This window comes from Lepisosteus platostomus, chromosome 12 (assembly GCF_059453375.1).
Source record: "Lepisosteus platostomus isolate fLepPlt1 chromosome 12, fLepPlt1.hap1, whole genome shotgun sequence".
NCBI lineage: Eukaryota > Metazoa > Chordata > Actinopteri > Semionotiformes > Lepisosteidae > Lepisosteus > Lepisosteus platostomus.
In genome coordinates this window covers 41,608,064-41,622,239 of record NC_142622.1, presented here as the reverse complement: position 1 = coordinate 41,622,239, position 14,176 = coordinate 41,608,064, and the positions used below count along the sequence as shown (strand labels likewise).

Sequence of the window (14,176 nt, the reverse complement as noted above, 5' to 3'; positions counted from 1 at the left end):
AGCAGATCCATATGAATGACTGCTCCTCTGAAGTTGTTACCGTGGGAAACTCTTTGCACAACAGGACAAGATTGCCGCCTTTCAATCCTACAGCTCCTCTAGAATAGCAAAATGTAGCCAGGCCTACACAATAGTTCAGAGTTTTCTTTGTTAAATCAATGTGTAGTAGTTTCATACCTTCGCAGCACTTGCCACTAAGAAGACAATCGGGAGCTTCAGAATCATGTGGAAGCTGTCTGCCGTCACAGCAGGAGTGCAGCAGAATCTCACAATGACTAAGTGCTCTGCTTGAGCCAGATACAGAGAGGGAGTGACACAACAGGAGCAGCAGGGCGGGTGCTATTATGAATGAGACACACACCCCAAAAAATCTTTTGAATTCCAGTTGCACTCCTTGAGCGAAAGTAAGCCACATACCTTTGACAACACCCTAAGTGACATTCAAGATGTAATATAAACATATTAATGCTTAGGCCAATATACAGTATATTTGGAGTAATCATGATAGTACACGCAGATAAATGGGTACCGCATAACGTTGAGCTGTCAAACTTCAAACAGGCCATAAGGTCAGAATTAATTTAGGTAAGTGGCAAAAGAAAATCTGGCATTAGTCTTTGTGCTGTTTTTTTTTTGTAGATTCAATAGTTCTGCTTAATATATACAGCGTGCTGCCCGGGTGATTCTCCATATTGTGAAAGAGCACCCACTTCTGAATAAATACTTCCTTTGTGTGGCGCAGTACTGGAGTCTGTTATGGGAAAGGCTCAGTTGCACACATCAATTTCTCAACTGTTAGCAGTAATAAAAGAAAAATTGTCCCCAAAAAATGTATTGCATGCTAATTCGACTGTACAGTCATAGACAAGTATCTGCCCTTCTATATGAAGTATGAAAACTATGTAAAGAATATAGTTCCTGCTTCACAAAGAGATACAGTAACATTGTGATGAAATATGAAATATTAAGTCTTGTAATGAACCAACTGGCTGAAATGGACTCATATATTCACCACAAAAGCCACAATTTAGTCACATTTAGTCATGACACTTCTCAATAAGAAATTAGTTACTTCTTTACCATAGTGTTATTTGGAGCAAAACATTTTGAGTATTGACCTGCGTATTTTACAAATCCACTAAGAATCCATGAATATTGATGCTCCTAAAAACTGGTAAGCACTATTATCCACAAACACTGCTGTCACAAGACAGAATAACATGTGGAATAAACACATGGCTTTGTCCTCCTCTTAAATGTCTCTTAGTTGAATGTAATGAAATGTTTCACTCATGCAGCACGTTATGTGCTCTGATGTTAAAAACGCCCTATTTCCTAAATAGTCGCACAAATGCCCAAAACACAATTCATCCCATATTTCATAGAAGGGAAGAAACATGTGTATCTTTAAAGGCTGAGGATTTAAAAAGATTGCTGAATTGCTTGCTTGGCATAGAAAGGCCGTTAACACGGCTTCATTCACACATTTTTCACACATCTATGAATTGGCTTCATCACTCTGCTCTCCTCCCCACTGAGAGCTGGTGTGTGGTGAGCGTTCTGGCGCACTATGGCTGCCGTCGCATCATCCAGGTGGGGCTGCACACTGGTGGTGGTGGAGGGGAGTCCCCATTACCTGTAAAGCGCTTTGAGTGGAGTGTCCAGAAAAGCGCTGTATAAGTGTAAGCAATTATTATAATAATTATTATTATTATTTCTTCAACAGGCAGTGACATGAGCGTTGCACTCTGTCTGCTCTGGTAGTCAGGATACGTCACTCTGAGCTGGAATGTAATTGTGTGAGCACAGGTTGCATGTGACAGATTCATCGTGTATGAAATAACATAACCCCCTCGTCTTCAGTAAAGGTGTCCGACATTTCTCTTTTTGTGTGCACGTGTACTTCAATCTGAAGTCGCGATAAAAAGCCAGTTTTATGGGAAAATGAGGTGTGAAAATTTTGGGTACATTTTTGATAAGCATGTGTGGGAGTATTTCACATTCTCACTCTATGGAAATATCTAAAAACAAAATGCAAAGATTTTATTATATTAAAGGCAATGTGCAATTTTTACAAAAGCCAAATTATATATTTTTTAAAATGTCACACGCTTCCGATAAGTTTTCATATAAAGCTTTTTTTTTTAACTTTCTGAGCAATATTTCATTTTTAAGACTTCATGTAATGAAAAATAAATGAGTGTTTTTTTTAATAACGTACCAGTTACGATATGTGGATGGGACTTTTATGTATGCAGCCGTGTCAGACATGATGTTATCAATGTCGCTGGGAGCAAATGTCATGCATTCTCAAATGTAACATAAATGTAAACAGGAAGCAACAAAAAACTTAGTGGCATCACTAAAGAACCAGATAGCACCTTGTCTTGAACTCATATAAATACCCTAGCACCCAGATTTGACTTCATTCTGGTTACAAAAGGCCACAGTACATGTACTTGAGTTAAAAATAAAACATCATTACTTCACCCCTGTAGTTCACAGGAAATATACATGTGATACAGCTCTCAAGTAAACAAATTCATTTTACAAACTTATGCCAGTTACCACATCTCTAACAGAGTCAGTACCTTGAGAAGGGAACAGGGTCTGGAGAAGGGAAACTGTTCTGAATCCGTTTACTGGAGTTCATCAGGAAGCTGGCTGGGAGACCCCGTGGGATGAATTATGCAAAATATGTTATGCAGAACTGAAGGGTTTGACAGGTTTTGCAGAAACTCGTGATGGTGTTGCTCAAATGTTTTCTTTGTTTTGCAAACCTTCCCTTTTTCTTCTCACTGTAACTTCCATGTCTACTAACATACCGTACGGTCCTGCTGGTTCAAGAAGACCAAGTTGAACTACAAGGGCAAGCACCGTACATGATATTAGTTTCTGTAATTCACCATTGCTCATGGACATGATACCCTAAAAATCAGGTACCCACCAGAAAAAGAGTAGAAACAAACTGCTAGTTTACTACACCAAAGTCACCCCTGATTACGATTCTAAAGGAGAAACTTCTCAATAAATCAGTTCACCATCCTTATTTAATGACTAAAGTCACTTTAACTACTGCTAACTTCTGTTCACTTTGTTTCTTTCAGCAGAAGTGTTCCAAACTGAGCACTGCCTGGTAGCAGATGTTGGGAATGAGTGAAAAAGAAGCATTTTCAGTCTTCGTTTGATGGGGGTTATGAACGTTTCATAGCTTATCCAGTCTTCCCAGTGAGAAATGTAACTTCATTTCTTTTTCGCACTTAGGAAAACCATTACATTCTCTTGGCTGTAGCAGACAGTAACACTGGATTTCAGGTTGCTCCCTTAACACAACAAATAATACCAACAACAAAAAGACCAAGGAGTCTTGGTCGATCTGGACAGGATTTAAGGTTACTGTTGTCGAGCTCCTTCCAATGCAGTAGTCCCCAGCCTTTTGAACACAACACGCCCCTTTAGAGTCAACACAAAGCCACAGGCCTCCCCGGTGGGCTAATAATTTTATTTAAACATGTAATAAAAAGATTTATTTTCAATTGCTTTTTGTGAAATTAATCTGAGTCAGACAGAGGCCATTCCAATGTCTCATTGTACACATAACGGAAAGCAGACAGAGGGTCTATGTAAAAAATGGTATAAACTCAATGCTTTACAGGAGAAGTATGATAAACTCAATGAGAACACTGGCATCTTCCTTCCAGTGTAACAGAACCCGACTCGTAGGCAGACCTCCAGAGATCTTGTGCTTCTGTTTTTATCGTGGAATATGACACTTTGCATATGTACACAGACAGAAACAAGGAAAGCACACACACAGGCAGCTTCTCTGGACATATAATGGTGAACCAGACTGTCTGCAAACCTGTTAATGAACGTTATGTTCATGTAATGTTAAGTTAATGAACGACCTATTCGGTAACGATTAAGCCTGGAAATGTACTAAATGAAGCTCTAGTTACGGTGTCACCTTTTCGTCGGCAGAAAGCACGTTTGGCATTAGGGCTGACTGAAAACAGATCACACATAAACTGATTACCACCCTGGGGTACGGGAAAACTCCAGAAATAAGCACTGGTAATGGTTTTCAGCTGTACTATCAGGACTGTCAGACATTCAGTGATGGCACTGTTAGCGCCAGTATCTTCCTGGAATCAAAGTGGAGTCCAGAGTTTATGATCTTTAATAACCGAGATACTCTTGCACGACAGACGCACCAGCTTAACTGTATCAAATGATGGTAAGACAAGCAAATATTTACCCATACAATCACTAATAAAGTTGCAGTTTTCATCAGCAGCTTCTCATTTAAGGGCAGGGAGAGACGCACCCAATCAACTAATAATAATTCTGTGGCCAGCCGAGCGTGAACTACTGTGCAAGATCAATCACAATCAATCACTGGCAATCATTACATTCGCTTTTAAATTTAGATCGAAATCACACAAGAAACTGCATCTCCGTTTAATACTCAATTTCCAGCTTGGAATCTGTCACTTTAAACCATCCCAACCATTAATGGTTATTTCAAGAAACAATGTGGTGATCTTAAAGAATGCAATCATTTTCCAGTTGCAGCAACTAAGGTGATAATTTTGCTAATATTTATGCGACAGTGAGGCAGATATGTTACCATTTTCCCTGATTCAAGTTTTCTCTCCGAGTCACAGTAGGAGGTATGATGACAGGAGAAAGTGTCCCTCTCTGTGCCTGTCTGCTGATCATTTCATTTAACGGACAAAGCTGGTCTTTGGCTTCATGCCTACTGTTTCTTGAGTTTGTTTGTAGTATTCATTAAGATTTGCTCTCACGATAACAGAGCCATTTCCTTACAACACACTAGGAAACGGAAGAGGGAGGGAGCAACTATTTATAAAGTACTTGCTGTGTGAAACATTTAAGGCGATGATGCCCATGACCAAGACCAACAGCACTCAGAAACGTCCTGGACAATTTAACGGCAAGTTTCTTCGAGGATTGTAGAGAAAGAGCACAATAAATGCTTTTTTTTTTTTGCTTTGTGGGAAAAAAAAAACTCAAAGCACCCCACTGACTGCAGGCATACTGTATGAGAAACACGTTTTTCACAGTCAAGACTATTTCAATTGAGAAAGATTACTTGCAAATATGCTAACAAGATCCTCATCTGTCATGTTTGAGAAAGGGTTTGGCTAAGACACTGGGGATAAAGTGACTTCCCCCACGATTGTAGAGTGTTAATGAACAATGTATTATAATAGATTCAATCACAGGTGTGACAAATAGATCTGCTTACAAAATGGTTCCATATATCCATCCAGTACCACAAACATGTCACTCTAGTTAAAGGGATTTTAGCAAACATACAGTTACCATGTTCTTACAAAGTTTTTAATTTTTTTAAATCAGATCTTGCACCATCTTAATTACAGATAGCATATTGCCATCTGGGGTAATTCCTCAATCTGAAGTCATGCATTATGCTTTTGTTTGTACCGCAGTCACAGGAGTGACAGGAGAATGAGGCCCTGGAGGAATTCCTCTCCCACACCCACACACACGGCAGACTTCCCAACACCCTACGGGAGAGCCTGCGGCGATCAGGGTGGCAGCATGAGCTGCAGGACCCTGAAGGCCAAGAGGACTCTGGCATCGCTCAGCCCCGTCCGGCCTCGGTGGTGCTCTGCCAGTGAGTGACGTGACGCAGGCAGCAGGCAACAGCGTCTGAGCCACAGGGCTCAATCCGCACAATGTGCAAGCCAGCACCTGAACTGGTCGAGCTACTGGCAATACAGGATGAAGACGTTATTGACTAAAAATAGTTCCAAGATAAGAATATAAAAATACAAAAAATAAATGATAACTAGTGGGGACTCTATGGTGTAAAAAAGGCACCGTCCTCTGGATGAGACGTAAAAGCAATGTCCTGACTCTCTGTGGTTATTAAAAATCCCAGGGCGTTTCTTGAAAAAGAGGAGGGGCGTCCTGGCCAAATTTCCCCCCTGGTCTTTACCAGTCTTGGCGCACTATGGCTGCCATCACATCATCCAGGTGGGGCTGCGCACTGGTGGTGGTGGAGGGGAGTCCCCATTACCTGTAAAGTGGTTCGAGTGGAGTGTCCAGAAAAGTGCAGAGCAATTATTATTAAAAACAAAATCACTTAAGGAGAATGAGTGCCTCAATAAACTGAATAGACTGAATAAACTGGTTCACCACTTAAGTGGTGGCACTGTGGCTCAGGATCTGCGCCTGTGGCTGGAAGGTTGCTGGTTCAAATCCCGCTGCCGGCAGAGGAATCCTACTCCGTTGGGCCCCTGAGCAAGGCCCTTAACCCCAACTGCTCCAGGGGTGCCGTATAAATGGCTGACCCTGCCCTCTGACCCCCAGCTTCTCTCCCTGTCTGTGTGTCTCATGAAGACCAAGCTGGGGTGTGCGAAAAGACGAATTCCTTATGCAAGAAATTGTATAGGGCTAATAAAGTGATCTTATCTTATCTTAACTGTATCAGTGAAGGGCTTTTGAAACTATTGACCCATCCCTCTTTCCTATGCGTGACACAGGACAGCCCCTCTCTAGTGCTAGAGCAGTGTAGGGCATGAGTTCTGCAAGTCCCGAGTGCAATTAAAACATCCTTCTTATACTCTGGCAATTGCTAAGGGCCCTTTGCCAACAGCATGTACTGTTCCAACAAGCGTGGACAAGCAGCAGGTGTTGGATAAGACAAGTTTGCACAGTAATTATCAGCTTCGCAGTAAACATGCCACAGAACACTTCCTGTATTTCTGTTTTTGTATTTTGTACCAGAATACAAGCATGTGAGAAAGCACCACCTTTGTTTAGTTTTGGTACACCCGAATGTGTTGAACGTGACTAGCAAACGAACACCTCTATAGTTAAAGCACTCCCCTGTGCAAAAGTCTAATTATACTTCAAAACCATTTTTCGAGTACTAATATATTTTAGAATTCTTAAAAAATAACAAACCATACTGTCATGAAAGTCACTAATCATGACTTATCTAAATATGACAAGGAGGATTTAATCAAATCTAAATCATGCATATTTAGATAACTAGACACAATGTTTTTAGACGCGATCTATGCCCACAGACGAGTTCTGAAATTCTGTAGGGTTTCTGTACGCAGAATATTTCAAATTAAAGGGCCATTAAAAGAGACTTTTTTAAAGAGTCAAAAGGCTTTAAATTCTCCCCCCACATGGAAGAACGTGGATTTTTCCAAATTTCCACGCACTGGGATAAGGCGGATATATCGGCAGACTCCTCCTGCCCATCATCATGTTAATGCTGCAGAAGCAGTCCTTCACTGACAGCACCATGTGCCTGCAAGCACCCAGAGGCCACAGGCGTCAATACTGCTGACAACCCAGAGAGCCCTGCATCCTAATCCCCCTCTTCCCTCACTGGTGTCCAACCAATCGTGCACCGAACGCATGGCTGTGCACTCCCAGAGCCCAAGCCACATCCCAGCAGGTGCTTCTAGCAGGTGAGACACTCAGGTGGTCCTCCAGATCGCACTTTTACTACTGCAAGCGCCCATGACATCTGTCGGCTGAATGTGACAATCATAACACTTCAGAGTCATCTTTAAGGGCATGTGTCTCCCAAGACTTACGCAAATGACCAAAATCACAAGAGTACATCTGGCAACCCGTGATATGGCGTTAGCACACAAGTCATTCACAGCAACACCAGTAAACTGCAGAAGGGTTTGATGTTCCCCTGTTCTCGCTGGGCAATGATCTACAGCTGATGCCAAAGGCACTGAAACCAAGGGTTTCTGGCCACCTGCATCTATTCCCATGGGGTGTGAGAAATAAGTAATAGTTGAACATGTTTACTGCTCTGTGTTGATGATCCACCTTGTTTTCAGATGCCAGGTACCAATTATTATGCCGTAAATAATAGCTTTCTGCACAAATCTGTAGCTACAGTAGCTGCCCTCTGCACGAATCATCTGCCTTAGGCTCTGCATGGCGCACAAGGCTGAGCCCCATTTTTTGGCGGTGTTGAATTGCAGTTCTTTTATCTCCGTGTCAGGGCAGCTCATTCCAATATGACAGGCAGGGCACTGTGCAGAAAATCTCCACACAAGAGTCAGCTGTTGTCCTTCGTCACTGATCTGTGAAACGTTCACGGCCAAACTCTCCAACTCAACAACTCGATCAGGACAAAGAGCTGCTAACAAGTCAGTCCTGAATATCTACAGAATCTACTCCCAGAGGCTACAACTGTTTTAAATTCTAGTACCTTTTACATTTCACCTGCGTTCTAGGGGAGCACTGTATGTTTGATTATCTCCTTAATCTTGACGTCTGCAGCCCAGATTTAGAAAACTGCCCGGAAACGAACACATGACCCCATCCATCAAATCCCAGATCCAAGACCTTTAGTGTAGCCTACCCTGTAACCTTCGTCCCCCACTGTGTCTCATTTATTTTAAGCAGTGGGAGCTGCTTCACAAGCCTGACAACAAGAAAGAGTTATGGAAGGAAATAATAAATCCCATGACTCCTAGCACAAACAGACGAGTCTACTAAGTGCTTTCTTTCTGTTCAGTCCAGCACTTCATTTTCTCACTGCTGCAATGGCTGACAAGTTTTGAAGCGCTGCATTCTGTTATTTGCATTTCAAACACACTGTGTTATTACTACATGTGACTCGCATTGGACTTCATAGTGACCTGATAGGCGTGAAAAACCAAAGGAAAATGCGAAGATAACAACCCGTGAAAAGACCATAACGCAAATAGCATCAGTCAACCCTGTCAAGACCCAGAGTTCTCACAGTGCCTCAAGCACCAAAAACAGCAGCCTTCTGCAGCTGATTAATACAATTCTATTTACTTAAAAATGTTAAAGATAAAAAGGGTGGATTAGCAGCACCACCCAAAGTAACACAACCTCTGTGCTTAGCAAGCATTATTCAAAATGCAGGACAATCTTCCAGAAATAACTTCACAATGAACATGTGTCCTACTGCTACAAATACAAGGTACACTGGATAATGATGGAATTTGTATTGACTGCTGCTCCTTTGTTTTCAAAGACAGCACTGCTCTAAAGGTTAACTGGGTGTTTTTGTTGGCTTTGCTATTTTTTATTAGCTTGTAAATCTTTCCAGCGGGAGACACCTTCAACACAGAGGCAAACAGACAAACTGAAAACAAATATTTTGGAGCTGTTTGTTTTGTTAGATTTTCTCAAAAAGACACTGAGCAGCACCATATCATAAATATTTAAATATTACCAATAAATCCTAGCACTTCCATAATAATGTTGCATTCACATGTTCTCTTTGATTTGCTGCATTCTGGAACTCAAGTTGTAAATATATTAAACAAAAAAATATCAGGTTCTCAAGTCTTACAGCATGGCTAACTGGTTACAACAGCCTTCAAAAAAGTTATCAATATTTTTTTCTATAACTCCCCTTTATAAACGAACAGTTTTTCTGTTTATGTCAGTTCATAACAATTAATCTTGAGTTACACAGGAAGATTGAGGATGACCCAGCACACCTTGGCCCTCCTCAGACCCAGACATTCATCCTTAGACTGACTGCAAGTTTTACAGCTCCCTGCAGAGGAGTTACTGCCAACTGGAGGACCCAAGCCTGCAGGTGCTTGGCAAGTCACAGGAGAACATAGTTCTGGACAACCAATCCAAGCCCTGCCCTAGTGGCGTCCTACCAACCCAAGCCCTACCCTAGTGGTGTCCTACCAACCCAAGTCCTGCCCAAGTGGCGTCCTACCAACCCAAGCCCTACCCTAGTGGTGTCCTACCAACCCAAGTCCTGCCCGAGTGGCGTCCTACCAATACAAGCCCTGCCCTAGTGGCGTCCTACCAATACAAGCCCTGCCCTAGGGCATTTTACCAATCCAAGCCCTACCCTAGTGGCATCTTACTGGTTTTACCCCACCACTTGGGGAATCCTAATCACAACTGGCTAACGCCATGGACTCATACCCATGACATCTTGGCCATTGAACTCAACCGGAAGAAAACACACTTGGAGGGAGTGCCTACCCTGCTTTTCAAAAGCCTCCTTCCTAGTTACATATATTCCTAAATTTAAAAGAAAAATGCATGAACTGATCGCATCCATGGACTAATGTACTTCCAGTACATCATCTTCGTCAATAAACATCAGTCCTAAAAAGCTGTAAGTAATCAGTGCCAGAGGCCAGTAGCTCTGTGGTGCCTAAATTCAATCCCCAAGGGCAACAGTGTCATCTGTTTTTCGTACCAGTGGAGGTCTTTTGACATAATCCACTGAATTACATTACTTAAGTCAAATTCATCATCGTTAGCATTTTTCTCAGCATTCCCTGGATTTGGGGACTTAGGGGCAAGATTTGGACACCAATGCACTAACTCAAAATATTTATTGGTAACAATATCACAAAGATTATGGTATTACAAAATCACAGTGTATGCAAATATACAAAATCAAGAACAGTCAAGAGACAGTCAGCACGTAAAATAGCACTAGAGATCTCCAGCTTATTATTTTTTTATCTTATTAGAATACATTTCTTTTCAACTACTGTTTTATAAGCCAGACGCACTTAAACAGGACCTACCAACAGCTCCCTGTTTTAAAGGAAAAGCTAGAATATATTGTTTTTATCAGTTTATCTCTGCTACCTCAGATTGAAAGAACAAATGTTTCTATTGCAGAAACATGTGACTGAAAGTAAACTTAGATTGGAGAACTTGCCCTTAGTAAGTACAGGAATCGTGTCTGCATGGTTTGCCATGCAAGGGGCATTGGGTTGTATTCATGTTGTGTCTACTATTCAGGTAGATCTATCAGTTTTGGGCTGTTTTACTTCTGTAGCTTGTTTTCACTTCCATTTTGTAACAAGACACAGTACCCGGTTGAGAACAAAGATATATACTGTATATCATGTATGTCTAAAGCTAGAAAATTGTAAATATTGAATTCATTTCCAAATGAAATATGTGTGGGAAAAGAAAAAAACATGGTAAATGACTTAAATAGAAGCTACTGCCCCCTGCTAAGATACTCTAGATGCACAAAGATGAGTAAAATAAAACCTTATATCTGGATATAGATTAGAATACAGCGGATGGCACTGAATGTGATGAAGGAGGGCATATTGAAGGATTGGGTAAATAACTGTCATCTTATCCTAGACAGTTTAGGAAAGCTATAAATATATAAGAGGATGTATAGAAAAATATAGGGTATAAAACAATAAAGCATACATACAGTATGATCCAAACACATTAGTCAGGGAAATGGATAAGAATTCAGAATTGGCCACTTTTTGGGAGCACAACCTATAGAATATGTGGGTCAATCTTACATCAAATGTTTTCTTAGTCTCTTATTGTATTGTATTTCAAAACCTGTCATACTTTGTGCAATTTCATTTGATTTGATCTTGTACATTGTGTCACTAGTATTTGCAATTGTTTCTAAAAAACGACAATCGTTTTGAGATTATACAAAAAATGAACAACGCACGAATCCTAAAATATAATAGAATAAGATGCTTTCAGTATTACATATGGGCTTACATTCTGAAATGAGACAAAAGCGATTGTGCACATCACACGCAAAGAAAGCAAACACGAACACATGACACTCGTTCACCCTCTGTTTACTGTACGTTTTCCATGAAATGCTTTTCCTCGTGTTCTTTACAAAAACGCAAACTGGCTTAATTCCGCTCATGAAATAAAAAAGTTGTTTCAGTCCTAAACAGAAATACCCAATGCCATGAAAGAAAATGTACACGGAAGACAAAAAAAAAACTAGATTACACGCGTCTATTAGTATTTGACGAAAATGCATTCTTTCAACGAAACTATTTCTAAAGTGTCTTGGCAGAAGGATGCTGCTAGCACGCTGTTGTATAGCTAATCCTCTCCTCCAGATTCGTGCGACTGTTTCTAATACACCAATCATCACACCGCTGCTGAACTTGGTGCCTTAGCAACTGGGTTTTTCTGCACCAATACAGTACCCGCTACCTAATTAGTAAAACACACAAATAGAGAAAGGTAGAGAAGTAATGAAATCACTGTACATAATCCAAGTACCATTACCCGATAAAAGTTGCCAAAACTATCCACAGAAGTGCATTTCTAAACATATGGATCAATGGTTAGTGTGGAGTTGGGTTCGGGGAGGATCTAACAGTATCCCATCGTGTGCTCAGTTTATTTTTTTCCGATTATATTGCACGGTTGCACGGTTGTGTAGTGGTGCCAACACCGTCCCCAATGGCACCATGATCACAGTTACCTCGTCCTTATGATACCGAATTCCTACAGACCTCCGCTGCCAAGCAAAACCCAGCCTCACCTACCGTACTGACTGCAGCAGTAGTAAAAAAAAAAGACAAACCACTTGAGTTCAGGTTTATCAGTGCTTCTATGGCAACCACCCGTTTCGTTACAAATGCGATTTTTTTAAAAATCCCTTCATAAAGCAAAGTTTGCATCTTATCAACGGGGAGAGAAGGGCTACTTACCATTGATTGCTGTCGGCTGCTATTAAGTTCAAACTCCACGTCTCTTTTTTTTCCCTGGCTCAGAGAATTCTGCCGGACTGCAGAAAGCAATAGCGCCAGTGGAAAAAAAACAAATGGTGCTTATTTGTTTCTTAATACGGGTTCGTCTTCAATCTCAAGAGTTGCGCCCGATACACTACAGTATGTACATGCATGCAGATTCCCCGAATACACCAACCCTACTGCTCCCCTCGGCACCGGCTCCCTGCTCCAGCGAGATCCGAGGGGGGGTGTGACTCTGCTGGCTGTCGAGGAGTCTCGCTTTGAGTTCTGGGAGATGTAGTCTCGTAGACCTGAGCCTTTTTAAACATCATGATTTGCAGGGCACGCACGTCGTCGAACAGAGGGAAAAAAACTGACTTCACGGGACAGACTGTACACAGACACGCGTCTTGACATAATTTCATGCACAGCGGGGCTCGGCTTTTTCTTTTGCCAAACCTCACTGACAGCTGATTCCGCAGTGCTTCTCGTGTGGGATGAGATTGTTCTCCTTCTCTAGTTGTTGGTGTCAAATAGTCACAAGCCTGCAGTTCCCACCCTCCGCAGAATGTGCAGGTCATGTCGTCTTCTGGATGAACACGAAAATAAGGCCGATATGGAGTCAATTGATTTACAATACCAGTAATACCCGTTGCGTCCTTTAACTTAAACGACTGGGAAATACCGTAAGTTGACGACTGCCGAAGTCCTAATGAATTCTGGCTCAACCAAATTACTATCTTAGACACTTCCTCTGATTTCTTGATCACAAAACGGGTCCATTCATCATGAGTACTGAGCCAATCGCCAATTTCCCCCCAGCAGAGCCGTAATTGTAAAGGAGAATACGCTCTTAACTGACTTACCTGGTAAAATAATATAATAATATGAGCACATCCTCATCTTTATGGTAAATCTCTAAAGAATTGCTTTTTGAAAGGTAATGAGAGCTGAAACGAAGTAATACGACTTTAATGCGTTTCAGACGTAATACGTTATCAAGAAACATAAAATACATTGTAGACTGTTCTCTATCAGCTTTTTTTTTTTGGATAATAGTGTCAGTCCAATAAATTAATAATAACGATTTGACACGAGGACGGAACAGTGTCTCAGTTTAGCATTGCTGCTTCACGGCGCTGGGGCCTGAATTCAATTCCGGACCGGGGGTGCTGTCCGTGTGGAGTTTGCATGTTCTCCACGGATTTGCAGGGGCTTCTTTTGGGTGCCCCTGTGTCCTCGGATGCTTTTGGGGAAATCGGCCCTGATGTGAGCGCGTGCCTCTTTGTGTCGGTACAGTACGTGCCTTGTGATGAACTGGCGTCCCACCCAGGGCGTATCCTGCCTTGTGCCTGATGCTTGCTGGGACAGGCTCTGGCTCCCCTGTGACATGGGTCTGGATTAAATAGTTAGAACATGGATGGGGATGACAACATAGTCCCAGCAGCCCCAGCTCTCCATTTGGACTGGTTTTGTGCAGGGAGTTGTGCTACCACAAATGGGGATCATGAACAGCTGCGATTTCTGGATTATGAGGCTCATCCTGTACTAGAGTGCAAGTGCCTTCTCTGGTTAAGGCCCTGTGACAACCCCCACAACTCAAGCTCCGACAAGATGGATCAGTAAAGTAAGCACCACCACAGTCCTTAAGC

The 14,176-nt window shown here is 41.8% G+C and overlaps 1 protein-coding gene across 9 annotated transcripts in view; it reads right to left on the bottom strand.

The window, feature by feature from the left end:
• pag1 (phosphoprotein membrane anchor with glycosphingolipid microdomains 1) overlaps nucleotides 1–12,780 on the bottom strand; it is a 55,450-nt gene extending 42,670 nt beyond the window's left edge. For 5 of the 9 annotated variants that reach the window (XM_088601958.1, XM_088601954.1, XM_088601956.1 and 2 more), the window contains exon 1: nucleotides 12,504–12,780. The gene's annotated coding sequence lies outside the window, so the exon portion shown is untranslated. Of the gene's footprint in view, nucleotides 1–177; nucleotides 309–12,503 lie in introns of those variants that run through there. The other 4 variants (XM_088601961.1, XM_088601955.1, XM_088601957.1 and 1 more) reach the window with 1 other exon arrangement.
• Nucleotides 12,781–14,176: the final 1,396 nt, after the last annotated feature.